The sequence below is a fragment of the Schistocerca nitens genome, chromosome 3 (genome assembly GCF_023898315.1).
Source record: "Schistocerca nitens isolate TAMUIC-IGC-003100 chromosome 3, iqSchNite1.1, whole genome shotgun sequence".
In the NCBI taxonomy this organism is placed as follows: domain Eukaryota; kingdom Metazoa; phylum Arthropoda; class Insecta; order Orthoptera; family Acrididae; genus Schistocerca; species Schistocerca nitens.
Window position 1 is genome coordinate 898119749 of NC_064616.1, and position 18355 is coordinate 898138103.

Consider the following 18355-nt stretch of genomic DNA (forward strand, 5'->3'; position numbering starts at 1 on the left):
TCAGAAGAAAGAACAGGCCAACTTGGAACAGGGTTTATAGTAACTAGAGAAGTTAGGAAAAGCCTTCTAGAATTTGAACCCATAAATGAAATGTGTAGACTCAGACTAAGAGGGAAATTTAGGAATATATCAATAGTTAATACACATGCAGCAACAGAGGAGAAAGAGGATATAATTGAAGAACAGTTCTACGAAGACTTGGAAAAAGTATGCTGCACAGTACCTAAATATGACCTGATGCTAGTAATAGGAGATTTTAATGCAAAAATAGGGAGGAATGAACATCCATATGGAGTTTCTGGAAAATATTCACTAAATGAAGAAAACAACGAGAACAGAGACTTACTATGCCAATTCACAGCAAGGAATAATATGATTATTAAAAGTACCTGCTTTCCACACAAAAGGCTCCATCTGGGTACTTGGAAGTAGTCAATCAGATTGACCATATTTTACTGATTTCAAACCACTTCACTTCAGTTACGGATGTACGGAGCTGCAGAGGACCAAACTGTGATTCAGAGCACTTTGTGATAAAATCAGTCTTGAGAGAGAAACTGTCACTAACAAATGGCAACAGAATAGGAAAAATGTTGAAATGGAATACAGACAAACTGAACATCCATGATGAAGTAAACAAATACCAAGTAACACTAAGCAGAAAGTTGAGCAATGAAGAGACCACAGTAGGAGTAGATGAAAGGTGGAACAGGATTGAAAAAGCAATTAAGGATGCTGCAGAGGAAATAATAGGCATAAGAAGGAATAGAAGAACCCAGGAATGGTTTGATGAAGTTTGCAGGTCAGCAATAGAGGACAAGAACAGGGCAAGAACAAAAGTGCTACAGAGAGAAACCAGAAATAATGTGGAAAAATATAGAGAATTAAAGAGAAGAGCTAACAGACTGTGCAAGAGAAAGAAAAGAGAGTGGAATAAGAAGAAATTTCAAGAACTAGAAGAATTAAATGAAGAAAGTGAAATAAGAAGTTCTATCATGCCATAGGCAAAATGAAGAATAGATTCCAACCAAAAACAATGGCCTGTTCCAGTAAAGATGGGAAAATGCTAAGGGAGGAAGAACAGATAGTGGGAAGATGGGCAGAGCATTTCAAAGATACACTAAGCACCAGCCTAGAAGATGAAGAGACAGCCACACAGGAGGGAAGAGTGGAGCTGGAAGTAGACAGTGAAACCAATGAGGCAAGAAAGCCAACATTACAAGAGGTCTCCCAGGCTGTGCACAAGTCAAAAACAATTGAGCCCCTGGGGAAGACAGCATAATTGCTCAATTAATAAAAACTGGTGGTGAGGCTGTAATAAAGGAACTGCACAGCACACGTTAATATCGGATACATGGGAAACAGAAACTATGCCAGATATTTGGAAAATTGGAATAATAATACCCATTTATAAGAAAGGGGACAGAACAGCATGTGAAAATAATGGAGGTATAACACTCCTAAGCACAGCTTATAAGATCTTCACAAGTATATTAAACAAAAGGATACAGAAGTGTGCAGAAGGCATACTAGGGGAATATCAGTGTGGCTTTCGACCTGACAGAGGAACAACTGATCAAATATTTGTGATAAGACAAATGATGTAAACGTTCTGTGAATATGATATAGATCTGCATTTCCTATTCATCAACTTCAAACAAGCCTTTGACAGCATAAATCAGCAGGAACTATACAGAGTACTGAAAGAAGCTGTGAATGGGCTAAACTAATAAGACTAATCAGAATGACAATGACAGAGACAAGAGCAAAAGTAAAGGTCCTTAGCAGAACAAGTGAAAGCTTTGACTTTAATAAAGGTGTGAAGCAAGGTGATAGTCTCTCCACTGTCCTATTCAATACAACCCTGCACAGTGTAGTAAATAAAATCAACAAAAGAGGCACCATATTTATGAAAACTAGCCAGATATGTGCATATGCTGACGACATTGCTATAGTGCGAAGAAATACCAATACACTCCTAGAAACATACTGGGCAAAGGAAACAGAAGCCTTAAAAATTGGCCTCATAGTAAATGAAAATAAAACAAAATATATGGTAATGTCACAATCTGAGGCCAGAAGAACCCCTAAAAACCTAAACATCAATGGGAAATGCTTTAAAGGAGTGTCCTCTTTTAACTACTTGGGAGTCCTAATAACAAATTATAACAGTATTGGAAAGGCTACAAGGGAAAGAATACAAGCAGGAAATAGAGCTTACTTTTCAAATATGCAACTTTTCGAGAATAGCCTTGTTAAGAGAAAAACTAAACTTCAAATATATAATTCTCTTGTTTTCCCAGATATCACATACAGTACAGAGGTATGGACGTTGACAGAACATGATAAGGGACTGATGACCATAGATGTTAAGTCCCATAGTGCTCAGAGCCAGAACATGATAAAAATGCACTAAGAACTATTGAGTGAAAAATGCTACACATAATCTATGGGCCAATAACGGAGGAAGAAGGCTGGAGAATACGCTATAATGCTGAATTACAAGAGTTAATACAAGGCAAGGACATAGTAAAATTTGTGAAGTCACAGTGAATATGATGGCTAGGACACTTGGAGAGAATGGTAGAGGATAGAATTCCAAAGAAAATGATGAAAGGTGTGATCCATTCAGTTAGGCAAAAAGGGAGACCTAGAAGAAGATGGATCGACAAAGTAATAATGGATATCACCAGTATGGGAGTCTGGGGGTGGAAAACAGCAGCAAATAACTGAGAAGTGTGGAGGAAGATTGTTGAAGAAGCCAAGGCTCACCAATGGATGTAGTGCTACTGAAGAAGAAAAATGAGCTTTCATGTATCCCATGCTAAGCAGCAAAATGACCACTGAAAATAAACAACATAAATTTAAAATTGGTTGACAATGTGAAATTTCTAGGAATATATCTGTTGAGTGACTTAAAATGGAACACACATATTAAAGCTAAACTGTCATCAGTCTGTTATTTGCTACAGATACTTAACACAAGCTGTAACAAGTAACAGGTATGTCCTGTACATTTCCAGTCAGCAATAAAATGTGGAATTATATTTTTGGGGAATGCACCTTGTAGTCAATCCACATTCAGAACCCAAAATGAGCTATCAGCATCATTTGGAATATAAAGAAACAAGATGCATGTCATCCACTTTTCCCAAAATTAAAGATACTGAACATTCCATGCTTGTACATATTTGAAATGATTGTCTTTATAGAGAATATTTAGGAACCTCCAATACATATCAGCATAACAGCTCTGTGCACACGTATGGAACAAGAAACAGCAATAACGTCCATGTGTCATATGCCAGGACATCAAGTTATCAGAAATGAGTTCTTCATAGAGGTATGCTATTATATAATGACCTTCCTAACAAAATCAAATTATTAAAGGAGGAAAGCTTGTTCAAACGAAAACTTAAGTCACTTCTGTTGGATCACAGCATCTACTCTGTAAAGAAATTCCTCACCAGCTGAAGTGGAAGCCTATAATCTAAAATTATCAAATGCAGTGCAGGGGTCACATGTGTGATAAATCACACTAACTGTATGTATGACATTGTATTAACATAGCCATTTGCATTTACGTCAAACTTGTGATATGATCAACTCTATTCATAGTTATAATAATTTGCATTTACATCAGAATTGTCCAAAGCTGTCACACGTGATAAATTCTATTACTGTATATTATTATCCTCTGCATTATTTAGTGACAAGTGATACATATGTTCCATATGTCACATGACCAAAATACATGTTGTGAGGCAAAGTTTGACGACTCAGTGAAGTAATGCACTACAATCACTGCACACAGCAGAGTAGCACATACTGATAGAGTAAAGAATGGACATCAGAACATTGCTGGACCTCACACAGGTTTCAAAGAAATAAACTTATCATAAGCACTGAAAAATCAGTATCCATGAGCTTTCATACATACCACTCTAAGACACTACACATTATAAGATTTTTGTAGTATTCAGTTTTGCAAAATTTTATAATTTATTTTGTACAAAAGAAAGAAATTATTTTTTCATTAATATCTAACTTGTGGCATCACAGAACTAGCAGAATTACTCCCATACATGCTTATGTGTGGAATTCTGGAAGATCATATATTTATAAAAAATTTACTTGTCTCATATTTAAATATTCACATTGTGTATATTTGAATTAAAGGTGAAGCATTTTATTTAAATTCCTGTAAATTCATTTTTATCAATATTTCAAAGATCTGTCACTGATTATTATTGACAATGTTGTAAACTTCTTGATTTTATATTATGTCTACATTCTTCTTAATTGTGCAGAGTCTTGACAAGGGTGTGAGTTGAAATGCAGTGTCTTGACAGAAGAGCAATTGTAAAAGGGAGAATATGTGTTTTGGTAATAGTGCTATGGGTAGAAGTATCTTTCATTAATAGTTTAGTGTGTCCAGGTTTTAGTGAATACAGTTGTTTTCAAAGGTCATAAGCTTTGTTTTATTGAATAATGATTGGCATCCACCTGCATAGCACATTCTTTCATCAGTTGATGTTTCTTTTTATCAGAAATAGGATTCAAGACTAGCATCATAGCCCACAGAAGACAATGAGGCCACTGATAAAATACGTAAAAAGCTAAGTGATATTTTATAACTTTAGGTGTAGATAAGGCATTTGCTGCAACTTGCTTAAAATAAGTGATTAAAAACTGTTTTGAAGGCCAATCATTGAATGTTAAGCATTTGATGACCCCATTACAACTAGACATGAGTTATGTAAGAGAAATCATTTTTTTAATACATATTTTTTCTTTGTTTTGTTTGGTATTCTATTCCATGTAGCTGTACATGCAAGTAATTCGCTTGGATGAGAAACATGTCAGTACAATTATAATTATTTAATAAAATTAAACTACAGAATAATAGTAACATAGTACAGTAATATAAATAATAGTAAGTATCAATTTTTCTTATTTACTAGCTGACATTTATCTAGTACTGTAATTCACTGTCTAACATTAACATAGTATTGTATCTTTCACCTTATAGTTGAATAACAAGATATATCTTTTTATTTAAGAAGTGCATTAAAAGTATGTATGGAACTTTTAATTATTTCTGGAAAAGAATTCATCTAAGGAGTACAATGGATGGTCAAGCATGTATTTCTTTAATGTACATCTGAACAGCATTTGCGTTTGATTTAAAAGAAATACAAGTATGCTTACTATCTGAGAAGCTGAATTTTTTATTTAATTACAACTTATATTGATATCACAGAGAATATTTTGTTTCTCAAATTTTAAACCAATTTTAAGTAAATAAAAGTGCCTGATGCAGAAACGTATCTGTTATAGCTACTTTTTGTTCATGAGACAGCACTCTAAACAATGTTACAATGTGAAAATGCAGATTATAGTAACACTAGGGCAACATTATTTGTCCCCAGTTAAACACCAATAAATCCTTTCACTCACCATCGATGTTAGATTGTTACTACATTGAGTTCAGTTGGGAGTATAAGCTCACTGCAGTGTTTCTTCCCCACAGAGATATTGGAACTTTTTTAAAAAATAAATTTAACCAAAATGAGACATCAGATATTTCAATTTCCTATATTCTCACTTTGGTTGAAAATGGGTTAATATTACTTGGTGAGGAGCTCATGAAAACCATGGAAACATTTTTAATAATGTATGCAGAAACTGATTGCTCTAGCTAGCAAATGTTGCTGTAAAGATATATATTTTACATATCTTGTTTTCATTAAAGCAACTCTGTTTGTTTTTTGGTATAGGAAACTAGTTAATGTTGATTCTGTGAGAGATATACTAGAAGAAATTGAAGATTATCTGAGTAAGGCAAGTTCTGCGACAGCCATCCTCCATATACATGAGTCCCCCTCTGGCTTTGAAGGGCATGTCAGCAATTATCACCAGTTTGTTTCATTGGTATATTCAGTACTTGCTGAATTTGTGTTGTTGTTCAGAAATATAAGCCACAGTTCTATTCTAGCTTAATTCTTGAAAGCTGGACAGAATATAATTGTGGCATATAACAATCCTGAGACAATAAAGGGTAAGCAAACATTATTAATACTTCTGAGTGGAATTTATTCCACAACTTGATTCTAGACTAACAGTGTAGAGTGACACATTTACACAAAATATATTACCAATACAGATCACAAAAGTTCTTTTTCTTATAAATACAAATAAAAATGTTTTATTCCTCTGTTGAGCATATTTACATGCAGTTGGTGTTGCCAATGTTAACTCAATAACAATAACAATAATAATAAAATAAACTTCAACATGACTAATGTTATTAACTACAATATAATGATCCAAGATGGATACAATACATATTTGTGCAAATGTCAATAACAACAAGAAGTTTACTAATATATCAATTACAGGATAAATGAACTACGTAGTTCAGTGGATGACAAATAAATAATCAAACAGATAATTAACAATAAGTGCATGAAACAGTAATAAAATAGTTGCACAGTGTGGCATATGTATGGTTTACAGTTAATTTATATAGTTCGTGCTCATAAGGAAAGTGGGTCATTTGTCATATACTCAAGGAACTCTTGAGCAGAGTAAATTACTTTACTTTTGATCCACTTCGAAAGATTAACTTTAAATTTATTTACTGGCACTGTGTAGGCATTTTCAGACAATTTGTTGATGTAGACAGGGCCAAGATATTTGCAGCTGTTATGTGTCTTTGCAAGCCTATCATATGGCATATTAATTGTATGTCCACTTCTTATGTTATGGTCAGGAACTGTTCTCCTTAAGTCAAATTTACTCAGATTCTCTTTAACGAAAACAAGGCAGTTGTAAATATACAGGCCAGGCACTGTCATTATATTTAATTTCTTAAAGTAATCTCAACATGACTCATATGGGCTAATTTCTGCTATGCACCTTATGGCTTTCTTTTGCCATTTAAACATGACTCATATACACTAAGAGGATGTTATACTCAAATCTTTGTCTACACATACTTTTACCAAATTACCCACACACAGTAATCAGGCAGAATCCTATGGATCACTACTGTTCTTCATCCCTGTGGGGAAAGCCATATAAGTAATTTACTTTCGCAGCCACTACAGCATTTAATTTTCAGGCTGTACTTTCATTACAATGTAATACCATAAATGAAAAATTTGTGTCAAAAGTCCAAAAAATACACTTCATGCAATGGTTTTTGTGTTGTGTACAGGACATATATCATGGTTGTATCAAAAACATTTTCCAGATTTTTCCACAGCATTCATTTTGCTATTTAGCAAAATTTATGGTCTGAGTGAACCAAAAGCATCACTTCATATCAACAAAAAGTCACCTCCACCTCAAAACACTCTGGTAAGTACTACTGTCAAAGTATCTACCATGTACACAAACACACACACACACACACACACACACACACACACACACACACACACACCGAGTGCAACACAGCATGTGTTAGGATTTATAATTTCACAAAATCATCTTTTACTTCCCCCAACAATGATATTGTTTCCATCACTCTAAGCTGCATCACACATTCATCCTTCTCACCTTGGGTTCAGGATAGCAGTACAGCCTTGAAAACATTTCAATATAAGGTACTGTCACTAGGTTCTGTATGTGAACTGCAATGGAAGTATTCCAAAATAGTTCCACAAGAATGTCTTAAAATTGGTGTTTACATTAAAAGTGTTTAGAGTTCAGTTATTTCTCTCAGAAAAATCTGAAGAATACCGGAAGAATGATTGTTATTTAGTGAGTGTCTGAAGTTTGCACTTCTCAGTACCTTTGTTAACAAGGGATCAGGGCAAATGTAAACCACAGAGAATCTTTCTTACCAAATGAATGAACTTATTGATCCCTAGAACCATGAACTGTTAAGAGTCACTCAGGCTTTTTCTCCTTTACTCATTCTAATGGAAAATTGGCATGATGCTGGTGAATTCTGCATTTTTTAAACTACTCATAAGTATTGTCTGGCATTGCACAGGGAGTATTCAATGAGATATGAAGACATTTGGTGATACCATGTAGATGTGAATTCATTTGAAAAGTAATTAGTGCCCATCACATATTAACACCACAACACATCACGGGTTCTCTCAACAGAGGTCAGTTCTCTAAATTTTCTCAATAGTGTTTCACAAAAAGTATCTCATCTTCTCTCCTGGGAATTTCATTTCAATTCACAAAGCATCTCCATAATACTCATGTACTGATTGCACCTAAGATAACAAATCTATCAGCATGCCTCTGAATTGCCTCAATATCTTCCTTTAATTTGTCCTGGGAGGGGCACCAAACAGTTCAACAACACATAAGAGTGGGTCACACTAGTGTTCTATACACAATCCCTTTTACAGATGAGCCGCACTGGCATAGAACTCTCAAAATGAACTGACATCTGTGATTCTTCTTCCCTACTACTGACCTTATGTGCTCATTCAGTTTCATATTATTGCAGCATTAACCTTAGACATATAATAAACATGATTATACCAAGCAGCACGACCTGATAGGTTAGCTGAGAGCGCTAATGCGCTGCTTCCTGGACTTGGGTAGGTGTGTTCGCCCCAGATAGAATCCACCGGGTGGATTAACGATGTAGACCGGTGTGCTGGTCAGCCTGGATGTGGCTTTTAGGCGGTTTTCCATACCCCACTAGGTGAATACCAGGCTGGTCTCCACATCCCTTCCCAGTTACATGACTCACAGACATCTGAAACACGTTCACACTATTTCTTGTTTTACACTAGTTGCAGACAACTGGGGTACACTGATTTCGTCCCAAGGGTGGCGGCAGGAACGGCATCCAACCACCCCTTTAAATTAACCATGCCAAATGCTTTTGTAACACTGCAGGACAAAAGCAGAAGCATAAGAAGAAGAAGAATTATATCAAGCAGCACACCATTAACATTGTGGTCAGATAGTACCGTGTTGTTATTCCTTCTCATCTGTATTAACTTTCATTTTTTCACATTTAGAAAAAAACTGTCATTCATCATGCCAAATAGAAATTCTAAGTCATCCTGTATCCTCATACAATCACTCAATGATGACACTTTCCTGTACATGGCAGCACCATCAGCAGTTACATGACTTGCAGACATTTGAAACACGTTCACACTATTTCATGTTTTACACTAGACACAGACAACTGGGGTACACTGATTCCATCCCAGGGGGTGGCTGCAGGAAGGGCATCTGGCCAGCCCTTTAAATTAACCATGCCAAATCCGATTGTAACACTGCAGGACAAAGTTACAGATTGCTACTCACCTGTCTGTCATCTCATTTATGTGCAGAGAGTACAAAAGCAGTTTTACCACACTTCCCTGGGGCACTCCTGACAATATCCTTGTCTATGATGAACAACACTGTACTAACAATAGAATATCTCTATACTCCTCCATGTTAGTCATCTTATGCCAACAAAATTTAATGAAGTAATTCTTTTTTCTCTGCATTTTCTCTTTGCTGTTCTGTGCCATCACACTCTCTCTCCCTCATACCTCTCTCTTCATATTTTGTTTCCTATGATTTAGTACTTTTTCTGTGTATGACAAGACAGTTGCAGTGGTTAAGGAACTATTTCTTATTTAGGAGGAATGTGGGGAATGTCCACTGTAATGTGATGAAGTATAGCAGGTACGGTTGCCAACATACAGGGTGGTCCATCTGAAATTTTGGATGAGATTATCTCAAAAACTATACCTCAGGTAAAAACAGTGGGTAAGACAAGTTCATAAGCTCAAAGGGGGACGTCAAATGATACTACATGTGACCTCCAGCCCCCGCCCCCTTGGGTGGGGCAGGGGGCAACTTTTAAATCTTGAACGGAAACACCCATTTTTTATTGCAGATTCAGGTTCTCCATAAAAAAGTAATCAAGTTTTGTCTGAAACATTTTTTTTAAACTATTGACAGATGGCACTGAAATCAAGAAAATTAAAATAGGGGAAGAACTCCAATTTATTTAGAATTATCAGAGAAAGATGCATCAAATTGATAAAAAATGTGCTCCACTTCTTTCGTTACACCAAATTAAGCTATTTTTGTACAAAATGTACTGTATCCTACTTTTAATATTATCCAGGAACAACGACATGGACGTAGTAGAATGATGTTCCCATGGGGTGCTTCATTAGTGTGAGTCCCCTTGCCTCTCACATGTTGTGGTTCTTCATTAGTGTGAGTCCCCTTGCCTCTCACATGTTGGGGTTCTTCATTAGTGTGAGTCCCCTTGCCTCTCGCATGTTGGGGAGCTTCATTCGTGTGAGTCCCCTTGCCTCTCATAATTTGGGGTGCTTAATTAATGAAATTGGCCATGAAGAAATTGTTCAAAATTATTCCCATTTGCTTCAATGCATAAAGTCAATCTTCTGCGGAAGTTTTCCACAGTTTTGAGCAGCACATCCCATGGTATGGCTGCACATGCTCTTCGAATGAGTTGCACCATATCACTTCATGTTGTGGGCTGTCTTTCATAAACAATATTTTTTAAATAACTCCACAAGAAAAAATCAGGAGATGTTAGGTCTGGTGAACATGGAGGCCGTTGAATTGGTTCTCCGCGCCCTATCCACCGACCAAGGTACTGTAGATTTAAAATGTTAAACACATTTTTAGCATAATGGGGAGCTGCTCCATCCTGTTGGAACCACATTCATTGCCTAGTTTCTAAATCAGCATCTTCCATTGGCTCCAACAAATCATTCCAGAGAAGTAAATAAGATTCCCCAGTAACATTTTGGTCAAAAAAATATGGTCCTATCAAGTAACTGTTTAAAATTCCGCACCAGACCATTAACGACCATTTGTGTTGATTGTCAGTGGGTCTGTGCCAGTGTGGATTGGCAGGGGACCAATAATGACTATTTAATTCACCATTGGTTTTGAATGTTGCTTCATCGGTGAACATAACGCATCTAAAAAAATCATTGTCACCTCTTATCATTTCCAAGGCCCATTGGCAGAAATGCACACATATTTGCGTATCTTTTGGCATTAGTGTCTGTGTCAGTGTGATATGATACGCATGATAATTATGTGCCTTCAAAATCCTAAAAACAGTTGATTTAGGTATTCCAGTTTGTCTCTGAATTGCACAACTACTGATTTCAAGATCCAGTTGAACACAGGTGAGAACAGTAAGGGTATGAGCAACATTTTCACTGTATTCGCGATGACAAGGTGGACAGTGCATGTATCCATTTAGAGCTCGTTGAGTGCAATTTCGAATAATAAAATTAACATCATATCAACAATCTCTGTAGGAGGATAGTAAGCCATGTTTTGCTAAAGAATAATTTACTTTCGTCGTTTCATGTTTAAGGTTCACAATCTGGAAGTGAAGTGACATCTGATGGCTTTGCACCAACCTTTATACTGAGCCATAATTCGCAGATTGGCCATGGTAGCGCCACAATCGAGTGAGTAATGCAATTGTGAAGAGTTCCCTAACGAGATTTTAATACCATTCCACCTCCCTCCATCAAAAACTGTGGCAGGTAGGATACATATTGGAAACAAATATCTTAATTTGGCGTAATAAAAGAATTGGTGCAGATTTTGTATCGATTTTTTTGCGATCTTCTCGAATCATTCTAAATAAATTGGAGTTCTTCCCCTATATTAATTTTTCTCAATTTCAGCACAATCTGTCAATGGTTTAAAAAAATGTTTCAGACAAAACTTGATTACCTTTTTATGGAGAATACGAATCTGCAATAAAAAATTGGGGTTCCCATTTAAGATTTAAAAGTTGCCCCCACCCCACCAAAGGGGACGGGGGCTGGGGGTCACGTGTAGTATCATCTGATGTCCCGCTTTGAGCTTATGAACTTGTCTTACCCATTATTTTTACCCAATGTATAGTTTTCGAGATAATCTCATGTGAAAAATCAGATGGACCACCCTGTATATATTAGCCTCCAGAAGCAAAAGGAAACCTTGCAATAAAATTAGACTTTATGGGTATTTTGTTGTAGGATTGCAGGATCCAATTATGTTCACTATACATCATATCATATGTATGATTTTATTGGTCTGAAGCACACACACACACACACACACACACACACACACAAAGATTACTCCAAAAAGCTTACAAAACAAAGATATTGATATGTGACTTGGTCGATAGTCGCCACATTAGCCCCCTGCTGTGTGGGGTAGCCAGGCAGTCTAAGGCAAATTTCCACAGTTCGTGTGCCTCCCCCTGTCAGAGATTCTAGTCCCCCTTGGGCATGGGTGTGTGTGTTGTCCTCAGTGTAAGTTAGTTTAAGTTAGATTAAGTAGTGTGTAGGCCTTGGGACTGATGACTTCAGCAGTTTGGTCCCATAGAACTTATCACGAATTTCCAAAAATTAGCCCCCCCCCCCCCCCCCCTACAGTGTGGAGCACAAAGACAAATATGAGTGCATACATGTAAAGGAAGCACTCCGGGGGGGGGGGGGGGGGAGTGTGTTTATACAGAAACAATACATGACATTTGTAAATGAAGTCCTCGAGCCAGAGAGGGGGTCAGATGGTCCTGCCCGACCAGGCGAATCCTTGTACAACAGTGGAGAAATCTGGGGAGGGGACGGTGGATTGTGAGGAGCCAGCGTAGCAAACCTGAATGCCTTGCGGTATGAAGGACTTCGACTGTTGATGGTTCATTACCAACAGGCAAGGCAATAGACTGGAGATGGTGAATGTGGGTCAAGTTGTCATTGGGGAAGCTGCCTCGTTCGTAGAACACATTATCTGGATACACAACAAAAAACACTTTAGAACTACAAATGAAATCAGTGTTGACATCAATTACCACTCCTGTAGAGGGGGTGACAGAATCTCCATATGAATCATTGTCGGTGACGTCACACGTTCTGAGGTTGGCCCCTGATACGTCACTAAATCCTAACGGGGGAGAGGCGGGTGGTTGCCTGTAGGAGAGGGAGTCATCAAACATGTCACTCTGTAGGGCAATGTCACATGCACCTGTAGCACTGGCACATGACTGGGAGTTGGTAACGGCACATGTGTGGGAATGGTTCTCACTTACCCGCAAACCATCAGTAGATACCTCATGTGAGGCAGGTGTAGCAGGAGGTGGAGGCTGGCTAGGTGGAGTATTGAGCAATTCTCCTAGAAACCATTCCAGTTTGAGGTGGCAGACAGATACAGCTTGAGGTGTGCCATTAATGTGTATTTCAAACGTGTTGTTACGCCGCAAGATGACTTTGTGTGGGCCCGAGTATGGAGGGCTGAGCATCCGTCGGATGGTGTCATCATGCACCATGACGTGAGTGCATGATGCTAAGTCCTTGGTCAAGTTGCAGATTTGATTCAAAGTGAGTGAAGGCTTGACTAACTCTACCAGAAGTGTGAGGGGTCCTCAGTATAGTACTTCCACTAGAGATACGACAAGATCTTCTTTGTACATGGCCCAAACGTCTAACATTACCTATGGTAGGGCGTCAGCCCACTCGCCTCCATGGCAAATCTGTGAAGCTTTGAGTGTTCAGTACTAGCATTTGACAAGCCCCTTGCTCTGGGGGCAGTATCCTGTTGTCCTGAATCATTTCACCCCGCACAGTTCACAAAACTCCCAGAAGAGAGTGGACTTGAACTGGCAGCCCTGGCCAGTGGTGATAGAAGCTGGGCAGCCAAAGTGTGAGATCCACATTAATAAAAGGGCTCAGGCCACCGCATCAGCTGTGATAGTAGTGAGGGGAATTACGACCATCTAGTGGGTAAACCTGTCGATGGCAGACAGTATGTAATGAAAAGGACCCGAGGGGGGTAGCGACCTGACGATATCGATGTGTATGTGTTGAAATCTTTATTTTGCCACGTCAAACATATCCATGGGGGTTGTGCATGATGGCCTAATTTCACACACTGACAATCCACACATGCTCACGCTCAACTGCGACATTGTTTTATCACCCCGGTACAAACGAAACATTCAGATACCAGATGTGTGGCTGTGCGTATGCCAGATTGTGCTAAGTCGTGAGTACTGTTAAAAATCACCGGACATATGCGTCATGTTGCAATGTCACACCAGATGGGTGACAAGAGTCCGAGAAGTGTCCGTAACTCAAGTTTGAGTCCTGTTTTAGTATGAGAGCGCAATGTGGCAAGTTCAGTATCATTTATTTGGAATCTAGGGAGTTTTCTGAGGTCCAGTTGTGAAGATAACACTGACACACAAGATAACAAATCGGCAATGCCATTGTCTCCCCCAATGTGACATATGTTGGTCGTAAACTGGCATATGAGGTCCCTATGATGGAAACGTGTCAGGGATGAATCCTTGACTGGGTTGCAGAACCCGTATATGAGTGGTTTGTGGATGATAAATACCACAAGATGGCAACCTTCAATATCATCTTTGAAATGTTTGATAGTGGTGTAAATAGCAAATATTTCCCAGTCAAAGGTGAACCATTTGCGTTGAGAAGTGGACAGTTTGTGGGAGAAAAATCTGAGCGGCTGTACAACGGAACCCACAGATTGCTGAAGTACCACCCCCACTGCAGTATCACTCATGTCTGTAGTAAGTGAGATCACAGCATCAGGGGTGGGGTGAGCAAGCATAACACCCATCTGTAAAGCTGACTTGCAGGTTGCATGTCAGGAGTCCATGTGACTACCTGAGACCATGAAGTGTTTTTGCCTGTGAGAGTGTCTGTCAGTGGGGCTTCTATATTTGCAGCATGGGGAATGTGTTTATGTAGTAATTTACAGTTCCGAGGAAGTGGCAGAGGCCCTGAAAGTCTTTAGGCAGAGGCACCATACTAATAGTCTCGACCTGTTTGGGTAGGAGTGAATGTTGTTGGCATAAACCACGTGGTCCAGAAATGTGACACTAGTGTGGCAGAGTTGTAACTTAGCATTGTTCACGATGACACCATTTGCTTGTAAGAGTTGTAAAACCATACTTAAGTGGAGTTCATGTTCCTTGAGTGAGGAAGAAAACATAAACAAGTCATCCAGGTATGCAATCATGAAGTCCACTTTTTCAACGAACAAGTCAATGAACCATAGGCCAAGTCTGTGTGGCGTTTTTAAGGCCAAATGGCATAAACAAATACTCGAACAATCTGAACAGGGTGATGATGGCAGTTTTTTCAACGTCGTTGGATGCCATTGGCAGTTGGTGGTACACCTTGTGACAGTCAATTACACTGAAATTTTTGTGTCCCATGCAGTTGGGAAGCAAAGTCTTGAATATTAGTGATGCAATAATTACCTAAAATTGTTATGGTGTTAAGTGCTCGATAGTCTCCACAGAGACGGAAAGTGTATCTTTCTTAGGCACCAAATGAATGTGTGACAACCAAATACTAGATGAAGGGTGAATAGTTTAACTGTCTAAAAGTTTCTGAATAATGACTTTGGCATGTTTAAGTTAAATCAACAAGCTACATCAAGAGCCACCAGCTCTTCTGAATCTGTTCAGTAGCTGACATCTCCTCCATACAGGGAAGAATTGAAACAATTCAAAGAGAAGAAAGCTGTAGCAGAATCAAAACAGACAGAAGCAAAAGTTTTCTTCGTGAAAAAGAGAAAAATGCAGGAAATATAATCTTCAAATTGCTTGGAGTCTGATACAGGTTCAACTGAGGACAGTGTTCAGATGAACAGTCTGAAGAAGAAGACACTGAATACCTCTCCTGCAGTGGTTATTTCTCTGAAGACTGACATAGAGAAATGGGCACAGTGCATGGAATGCTATCTTTGCACTCCTGCAGAATGTTAACCCAAAAAAGAACTTTTGTGTGCTATCTCTCATGACCTGCATATACGGAGATATCCTGGCAGTAAATGATTGTCTTCTAACCATCTATGACGCAGTGTGTAATCCTGTTTGATATACCTCAACTATATTCCCTTTACACTTGCCAATGCTTTGAATAGGTAGGTCTCAAATTGGTGTCCTTGATCTGTTGTAATGCATACTGGTACTCCAAACTCAGTGATCCATGCGTGGAAAAACATATTTGCTACCATCTCGGCTGTAATGTCTTTCATACGGAAAGCTTCAGGCCATCTTAAAAATTGATCCACGACTCTGAGGCAGTAGCTGTAGCCTTTTGACACTGGAAGGGGGCTCACAATGCTTATACTAACATGTTCAAAGCATTGACTTGGTGGCATAAATGTGCCTAATGCTGCCTTGACAGGCTGAGTGATCTTATTTTCTGGCACTCCATGCAATTCCTGACAAATATCTTACACTCTGCATGCATTCCTGACCAGAAAAACTCAGTTTGACTAATTTTGCTGTACCCATGACCCTGGGATGAGCCAGGGTGTGCACTGATGCAACTGCTTGTGATTGAAATTGGTGAGGTGTGAATGGTCATACTTTTGTGCCAGATGCTTTGCAGTACAATACAACATTTGTTTCTGGTACAGTCATGTGTGGTAACTTTGATCCTGTTGGGTTATCCAATAATGTGCATAGCTCATCATCATGCTGCTGAGATTGAGCTAGGATCTCATAATCAGTTGCGGTGGTAATAGTGAGAGAGCATATGCTGGCACATTTGACTTTCCTTGCAAATAGAGTATGTTAGTTATAAACTGGCTAATAGAGTCCAAACATCAAAGTTGTCTTGGTGACGCTTCTCTGCTTTCATACTGAAAGCGTATGTCAATGGTTTATAATCCATGTAAATGTTAAGGTGTCGGCCTTATAACGAGTGCCGAACTTCCTAACTATGGCATATGAAGCATACAGTTATTGATTGTAAGTTGGACAGCATTGTTGTGAAAAATGACAGTGGCTGCACCCTTCTGAAGTTTATTCAATGGAGCTGTTATTACTGCATGATTGCATATAAATAGATGACATAAACTGCTGATGCCAAGAAAATGACATAGCTCTCTAACTGTATCAGGATGGGAATACTTGGCTATGGCTTCCACCTTATATTTAAGAGACTGGATGCTAGAAACTGAACCTCTGTTGCCCCAAGGTACACTTTTCGGGGTTAAAATCAGCCGTTTCATATGTAAACAATCAAATATCGTCTTTAAATGTTCTAGATGTACCACTTCTGAAGCAGACATCACTAAAATGTTGTATATGCAATTTCACTCATAAAGCATTGAAATGTATACACTACATTACACAGTCCGAAAGACATTCTCACAAACTCAAAATGACAAAAGGTTCAGTTTCTAGCATCCAGTCTCCTAAAGATAAGGTGGAAGCCTTGTGTATGTCTTCAGTTGGAACAGAGGTTTGCTAGCGTATTTATGTCTTTATTTACATGTCTAGTTATGTACGACCAAACTGAGGAGAAAAACTCCAAGGTCATGGAACGTGTCAGTACATGAAATTAAAACATAAAAATAATAACAGACAAAATAAAATGTTTATGAACCCAAAAAAGACAAGCTATAAGTTTAAATAAACAGAATCAACAATATAAAACAGGAATCATCTTAATTTTTCATGGAACTCCTCGACAGAATAGAAGGAGTGACCCATGAGGAAACTCTTCAGTTTTCATTTGAAAGTGAGTGGATTACTGCTATGATGTTTGAATTCTTGTAGTAGCTTACTGAAAATGGAAGCAGCAGTATACTGCACACATTTCTGCACTAAAGTTAAGGAAATGTGATCCAAATGCATACTGTATTTCTGCCTATTATTATCTGAGTGCAGCTGCTAATCCTTTGGAATAAGCTGATATTGTTATCAAGAAATGACAATAAAGAATATATATATTCAGAGGCCAGTGTCAGAATATACAGACTAGTGAACAGGGGTCGACAAGATGTTTCCGAACTTACATCACTTATTGTGTGAACTATCCGTTTCTGAGCCAAAAATATGCTTTGAGAATGGGAGAGTTACTCCAAAATATAATTCCATATGATAGAAACGAATGAAAATAAACAAAGTAGACTAATTTTCATGTCGAATGATCACTTACTTCAGATACCATTCGAATAGTAAAAATGGCAGCATTTAGTCTCTGAAGAAGATCCTGAACATGAGCTTTCCACAACAGTTTATTATCTATCTGAAAACTTAGAAATTTGAACTGTTCAGTTTCACAAATTATATGCACATTCTGTGAAATTAAAACGTTGTCTTTTGTTGAATTGTGAACTAAAAACTGTAAAAACTGAGTCTTTCTGACCTTTAGGGTTAGTTTATTTTCTACAAGCCATGAACTTATGTCGTGAACTGCACTATTTGAAACAGAGTCAATGTTGCACACAGCATCCTTTTCTTCCAAGCTAGTGTCATTAGCAAAGAGAAATATTTTAGAATTACCTGTAATACTAGAGGGCATATCATTTACATAAATAAGGAACAAGAGTG

At 38.1% G+C, this 18355-nt stretch overlaps 1 long non-coding RNA gene across 2 annotated transcripts in view; it reads left to right on the top strand.

Moving 5' to 3' along the window:
* The window catches only part of LOC126248955 (uncharacterized), a 233181-nt gene that overhangs the window by 28491 nt on the left and 186335 nt on the right, over positions 1-18355 (top strand). The window contains exon 4 of one of the 2 annotated variants that reach the window (XR_007545567.1): positions 11354-11450. The exons of the other annotated variant lie outside the window; for it this stretch is intronic. This is a non-coding gene — a long non-coding RNA (uncharacterized LOC126248955). The remainder of the gene's footprint in view (positions 1-11353; positions 11451-18355) is intronic. 2 annotated transcript variants of the gene reach the window in all.